At 41.3% G+C, this 7,500-nt stretch overlaps 1 pseudogene; it reads left to right on the top strand.

Annotated features, from left to right (window-relative positions):
• Nucleotides 1-1,142: 1,142 nt before the first annotated feature.
• Nucleotides 1,143-1,569, top strand: LOC119520482 (annotated as a pseudogene).
• The last annotated feature ends 5,931 nt before the right edge of the window (nt 1,570-7,500 follow it).

Genomic DNA, 7,500 nt, shown 5'->3' with positions numbered 1-7,500 from the left:
TTAATCTAGTTTATTTTTCTCTCGTGGTAACTAATCTGTTTTTAGTATCTGCAGCATTTGATAAGTTTATTTTTTAGATATAAACTATGGTTCATTTGTTCACTGTTTCTAGAAAAAAATCATTCCCACGAGAAAAAAGCATAACTTAACAAGAAAGGAGAGTGGCTTGATTTGCTTTTAGAAAAAGTAATGCTTAATTAATTACTCTGTATTTGGCCTCATCTGGGCATTAGGAAATCTAAGAGATACAAAGAGTTGCATGACAACACTGCCTTTTTATTTTTTAAGCCAGTTGACCAGCCTTATCTGTGGGCTTGCAGCATAAGGAGACCTGCTATGGTGTGAGTCAAGTAGATATTTGGCTGGTAAATGAGCTCCAGTGACAGCAGAGTGGAGGAGCACACTTGCGTTGTCTTTTAATTCTCTGATTCCAAAAATTTTTTTTGCTTTCAGAAGAGAAAGTCTCTTCCCAACCATCTCTGCCTTTTTTTAATGCACAAGAAAAGTATAGGCAGTTGCACTACATCAAACCCTTTTATGACATTTGTAGAAATCAATGCTCTTTTAGATTAGACAGATTCATTTTTTACCTTTTGATTTGTTTTCCTCTAGTTTGAAACATTGTATAATACTTAATTGACAGTAGAAAATTTTGTCTGTGGTAGCACAGCTTTAATTTATCTTATTGTAACACTGTTCTGGATTTTCTTTTGATTTAAAAAAAATGGTACTTAGAAGCCATGAACTATTTTATTTTACTTCAACTGTCAGACTCTCCTTGTTTTTTTTTTAAAAAAATGATCATTTGGGTTCACTCAGGACATGCATGTCAGGAAACTCGTATTATAAGTTTACTAGTCGTTATGTCTCAGTAATTGCCATTATCCCTTTTTCAAAGAAATATAATTGATTTTGAAGTTTTCTAGATTGTTACATGCCTTGTGACTAATGCCAGGGAATCAAGTCCTGTGTTGTATTTGTTCTAATCATTGCTATTCAGGCTATAACACAATTTATACTTTTATTTTTATTTGCAATTAATTTATTCAAACTAAGTAAATACTTTTCAAAATAGAAACAAAACAAAACAAAAACACAATGAGAGACTACAGGAAAAGGTCCCACAGAGCACAGCAGTCAGGATGTGCAACTTCTCCAAGGACCAGACCACAGAGTTCAAGGAGGCCTTCCAGCTGCTTGGCCAAACAGGTGGGGACATGATGAAGGCCTGGGCCAGGAGCTCCCCAGTGCCAAGGTGCTCAAGGTCCTGGGGACCCCCAGGAGTGATGAGATGAATGTGAAGGTACCGGACTTTGAGCACTTCTCGTCCTGCTAAGGACCATGGCTAAGAACAAGGACCAGGGCACCCATGAGGATTATGTGGAAGGTCTTTGAGTCATCGTTGTCTTTGACAAGGATGGGAATGGCACCATCATGGGCACTGAAATCCAACATGTCACCCTGGGTGAGGTGACAGAGGAAAAAGTAGAGATGCTGGTGGCAGGACACAAGGAAGGCAATGTTTGTATCAACTGTGATCAGCTTGTCCTCGTGGAGCTGAATGGCTGAGAACAACCCTTTCTGTATCCCCAGAGCCTGTGCCTTTCCCTGTGAGGGACTTTGTATCTAGCCCTGAAGGCCTCCTAAGCTCTTTTGTCACTGTACCTTTCCCATCTTGTCTCTCTCTTGGATAAAATTTATTGACTGAATTCATCAAATAAACTTAATTCAGATTATAGGACAGTTTGGAGTTTAAGGGGAATCAATGATAATGTGGGAAAGAGACAGGGATGGAGAATCTGAATTGAAAGGAATATAGAGGTTGTCTAGCACAAGCTCCTATATAATACATAAATTTCTTCTTCACTATAATCCAAAACTTTTACAGTCTCTGCTTGAACACTGTGTGTGAGAGGGAACCCACCACCTCACATTGATCCCTCTTCAGAGAACGCACCGGAGTTAGTTCAGATTTTCGGGGGCAAGCAAAACAACTCATCGCCCTTTTCCCGATGGCAGAACTTCAATAAACTATGTTCTATAGTAATAGTAGCTGCTTCCTAGGGATACTGTGAGGACAGAATGAGTGCCTGCCTCACAGTAAAGGCTCAATAAACATTAGCAATTATTATTATAATTGGAAAATGGCATTCCTGTGCTCTGTCAGTCTTAGCTACTTGCAGTTCCCCCCACTGGTAAGAATAAAAGCTGATATTTATTGAAAGCTTATCATGTGGGAGGCCTGGTCCCAAGAGCAGTTTCCTTTATGTAATTCTCATAACAACTCCAGAAGTAATTTGTACGATGCCCATTTTACAGAAGGAGTGGGCTCAGAGAAGGTATGTCACTTGCCCAAGATCACATTATGGCAGAAGTAGGGCAGGTGCTCTCTGTCTGACTCCAAAGCCCATCTGCTCTGCTACATGTAAAGTGCCTCCTACATGAGCTCATCTCTTGTGCACTTGGGTCCCCACATACTGTATCTATTCACCTCTGAACAGCTTCCAGTCTATAAATGTTCTTCTGTAGGACTCCCTTAGGCAGGCACTTGGGTCCCTGGTGTTGCTGCTTCATGACTGTGCAGGTTTGAAACTGTTATGGGCTCCAGAAGAGCCATGATCCTTTAATCCAATCCTGTTGGGTAGAAACTTTTGATTGAGTATTTCCATGGAGATGTGACTCACCCAACTATGGATGAGAACTTTGATTAAATTATTTCCATGGAGATGTGACCCTGCCATTCTGGGTGGGTCTTTATTAGATAACTGGAGTCCTTTAAGGGGGTTCATGGACAAAAAGAGCTCAGAGAAGCTGAGAGACATTTTGGAGAGAAGTTAAGATATGTAATCCAGTTTACCCTTGGGGAAGCTAAGAGAGGAATCCCAGATCCTTAGAGACAAATGTCCCAGGAGAACCAAGCAGTGAGCTGAGAGAAACTAAGAGAGGCAGAAGCCCAGAGACATTTTGGAGAAAGCCATTTTGAAATGCAACTCGGAAGCAAAGGACCAGCAAATGCCAGCCACGTGACTTCCCAGCTGACAGAGGTGTTCTGGACGCCATTGGCCTTCCTTCAGTGATGGTATTCTCTTGTTGATGGCTTTGTTAGGTAATAAATCCCCTTTATAAAAGCCAATCCATTTCTGGTATTTTGCATAACGTTAGCATTAGCAAACCAGAACAATGACCAAAATAGACCCCATGGCAGAATGATTACTGAGGAATCTCTGGAAGCTCTGGTAACTTTAGAGCTAAAGCAGGTGCCTGGGAAAGCCTGGCTTTGTAGGGGAGGAGCTGAGACTGGGCCACATTCATCTTTGCATCCCTCACAGCATAGCCTATGTTAAAGGCTCATTTTCGGGTATAAAATGAACACCTGTTATAGATTTTATTTAATTCATTATTGATAAGGGAATCTGTAAGATGTTACCACCAGTTCAAAGGAGAATCCAAAGAACAGACACCTTTATTCATCAGGAATGTTTAAATGAATGTACAAATGAAGACAAAACTGGCCTCTTCCATAGACAGAATTTACATGTCAAGAGACAAGAATTATTTTACTTTGCTATCAGTTATCAAAAAATTTCAGAGTTGTAAAATAGTCCAAAGGCAATGAAATGCTAGCATTAGATAAACCAGAAGAGTGTGTGCTAGACCAGTTGTCAGCAAACTTTTACCATAAAGTGCCAGAGAGTAGATTTTTTAGGCTTTGTAAGCCATATTAAACTCTATCCTTGTAGCCTGAAAGCAGCCATAGACAACATGTAAATAAATAAGCATAGCTGTATTCTAATAAAACTTTACATATGGACATTGAAATTTGAATTTCATATCATATTCATGCATCACAAATATTATTATTCTTTTGATTTTTTTCCAACCCTTTAAAAATGTAAAACCATTCACAGCTCCTGGGCCTTACAAAAAAGTGGCTAGCTGGATTTGGCCCACAGACAGTAGTTTGCCAATCCCTGCTGTAGACAATGCATAGTTCTCCATGGAAGCACAAATTGGAAAAGAAGAAGTAAAACTATCTTTATTTGCAGATGACATAATCCTATACGTAGAAAATCCCAAAGAGTCCACAAGAAAGCTCATGGAGTTAATATGAAAAATTGGCAATGTTGCAGGATACAAGATCAACAAGCAAAAAACCTTTGGTGTTTTTATATATACCAGCAATGAACAATCTGAAAAGGGAATTAAGAAAACAATTACATTTTCAATAGCATCTAAAAGTATAAAATATCTAGGAATAAATTTAAGCAAGAATATGAAAGACTTATAGACTGAAGATACAAAACATTGCTAAAAGAAATTAAGGGCACTCCTGTTCATGGATTGTAAGGCTTGGTATCAAGATGTCAATACTACCCAAACTGCATCCACAGATTCAACACAATCCCTACCAAAATTCCAGCAGACCTTTTTCAGAAAAGGAAAAGCCAATCTTCAAACTCATATGGTATTGCAAGGGCCCCATGGATGGTCAAAACAATCTTGAAAAAGAACAAAGTTGGAAAACCCACATTTTCCAATTTAAAAGTGTACTACAACACTACAGTAATCAAACAGTGTGGTTCTGGCATAATAGACATACACACCAATGGGATAGAATTGAGAGTCCAGAAATAAACCCACACATCTATGACCAATTGATTTTCAACAACAGCACCGTCTACTCAATGAGGAAAGAATATTCTCTTCAACAAATGATGCTGGGAAACTGGATATCCCTATGCGAAAGAATGACGTAGGAGCCCTAACCCACATCAAAAATTAATTCAAAACAGATCAACAATCTAAATATAAGAGTAAAAGAGATTAAGAACAACTGAGAGAGAGGCGGGGCAAGATGGCAGACTGGTGAGCTGTATGTTTTAGTTACTCCTCCAGGAAAGTAGGTAAAAAGCCAGGAACTGCGTGGACTGGACACCACAGAGCAATCTGTCTTTGGGCATACTTCATACAACACTCATGAAAACGTGGAACTGCTGAGATCAGCGAAATCTGTAAGTTTTTTGCGGCCAGGGGACCCGCGCCCCTCCCTGCCAGGCTCAGTCCCGGGGGAGGAGGGGCTGTCAGCTCCAGGAAGGAGAAGGGAGAATTGCAGTGGCTGCTCTTATCGGAAACTCATTCTACTGATTCAAACTCCAACCATAGATAGACTGAGGCCAGACACCAGAGACTCTGAGAGCAGCCAGCCCAGCAGAGAGGAGACAGGCATAGAAAAAAAACAACACGAAAAACTCCAAAATAAAAGCAGAGGATTTTTGGAGTTTTGGTGAACACAGAAAGGGGAAGGGCGGAGATCAGGCCTTGAGGCGCATATGCAAATCCCGAAGCAAGGCTGATCTCTCTGCCCTGGGCACTTTTCCTTAATGGCCCTGGTTGCTTTGTCTATTAGCATTTCAATAACCCATTAGATCTCTGAGGAGGGCCGTTTTTTTTTTGTTTTTTTTTTTTTAAATCCTTTTTGCTTTTTCTAAAACAATTACTCTAAGAAGCTCAATACAGAAAGCTTCAAAGAATTGAAATTTGGGCACCTCAAGTCAAGAGCAGAACTAAGAGAGCTCTGAGACAAAAGGCAATAATCCAGTGGCTGAGAAAATTCACTAAACAACACAACTTCCCAAGAAAAGGGGGGTGTCCGCTCACAGCCACCATCCTGGTGGACAGGAAACACTCCCGCCCATCGCCAGCCCCATAGCCCAGAGCTGCCCCAGACAACCCAGTGTGACGGAAGTGCTTCAAATAACAGGCACACACCACAAAACTGGGCATGGACATTAGCCTTCCCTGCAACCTCAGCTGAATGTCCCAGAGCTGGGAAGGGGGAGCAGTGTGAATTAACAGAGCCCCATTCAGCCATCATTTGAGCAGACTGGGAGCCTCCCAACACAGCCCAGCAGCCCAGAACTGCCCTGGGGGGACGGCACTCACCTGTGACATAGCACAGTCATCCCTCAACAGAGGACCTGGGGTGCACAGCCTGGAAGAGGGGCCCACTTGCAAGTCTCAGGAGCCATACGCCAATACCAAAGACTTGTGGGTCAGTGGCAGAGACAAACTGTGGCAGGACTGAACTGAAGGATTAGACTATTGCAGTAGCTTTAAAACTCTAGGATCATCAGGGAGATTTGATTGTTAGGGCCACCCCCCCTCCCCGACTGCCCAGAAACACGCCCCACATACAGGGCAGGCAACACCAACTACACACGCAAGCTTGGGACACCAATTGGGCCCCACAAGACTCACTCCCCCACTCACCAAAAAGGCTAAGCAGGGGAGATCTGGCTTGTGGAGAACAGGTGGCTCGTGGACGCCACCTGCTGGTTAGTTAGAGAAAGTGTACTCCACGAAGCTGTAGATCTGATAAATTAGAGATAAGGACTTCAACTGGTCTACAAACCCTAAAAGAACCCTATCAAGGTCAGCAAATGCCACGAGGCCAAAAACAACAGAAAATTATAAAGCATATGAAAAAACCAGACGATATGGATAACCCAAGCCCAAGCACCCAAATCAAAAGACCAGAAGAGACACACCTAGAGCAGCTACTCAAAGAACTAAAGATGAACAATGAGACCCTAGTACGGGATATGAAGGAAATCAAGAAGACCCTAGAAGAGCATAAAGAAGACATTGCAAGACTAAATAAAAAAATGGATGATCTTATGGAAATTAAAGAAACTGTTGACCAAATTAAAAAGATTCTGGACACTCATAGTACAAGACTAGAGGAAGTTGAACAACGAATCAGTGACCTGGAAGATGACAGAATGGAAAATGAAAGCATAAAAGAAAGAATGGGGAAAAAAATTGAAAAACTCGAAATGGACCTCAGGGATATGATAGATAATATGAAACGTCCGAATATAAGACTCATTGGTGTCCCAGAAGGGGAAGAAAAGGGTAAAGGTCTAGGAAGAGTATTCAAAGAAATTGTTGGGGAAAACTTCCCAAATCTTCTAAACAACATAAATACACAAATCATAAATGCTCAGCGAACTCCAAATAGAATAAATCCAAAAAAACCCACTCCGAGACATATACTGATCACACTGTCAAACACAGAAGAGAAGGAGCAAGTTCTGAAAGCAGCAAGAGAAAAGCAATTCACCACATACAAAGGAAACAGCATAAGACTAAGTAGTGACTACTCAGCAGCCACCATGGAGGCGAGAAGGCAGTGGCACGATATATTTAAAATTCTGAGTGAGAGGAATTTCCAGCCAAGAATACTTTATCCAGCAAAGCTCTCCTTCAAATTTGAGGGAGAGCTTAAATTTTTCACAGACAAAGAAATGCTGAGAGAATTTGCTAACAAGAGACCTGCCCTACTGGAGATACTAAAGGGAGCCCTACAGACAGACAAACAAAGACAGGACAGAGAGACTTGGAGAAAGGTTCAGTACTAAAGAGATTCGGTATGGGTACAATAAAGGATATTAATAGAGAGAGGGAAAAATATGGCAAACATAATCCAAAGGATAAGAT

The sequence above is a fragment of the Choloepus didactylus genome, chromosome 2 (genome assembly GCF_015220235.1).
Source record: "Choloepus didactylus isolate mChoDid1 chromosome 2, mChoDid1.pri, whole genome shotgun sequence".
Classification (NCBI taxonomy): Eukaryota; Metazoa; Chordata; class Mammalia; order Pilosa; family Megalonychidae; genus Choloepus; species Choloepus didactylus.
The sequence above is the reverse complement of the archived record's forward strand: the minus strand, read 5'-3'. Positions and strand labels throughout refer to the sequence as shown.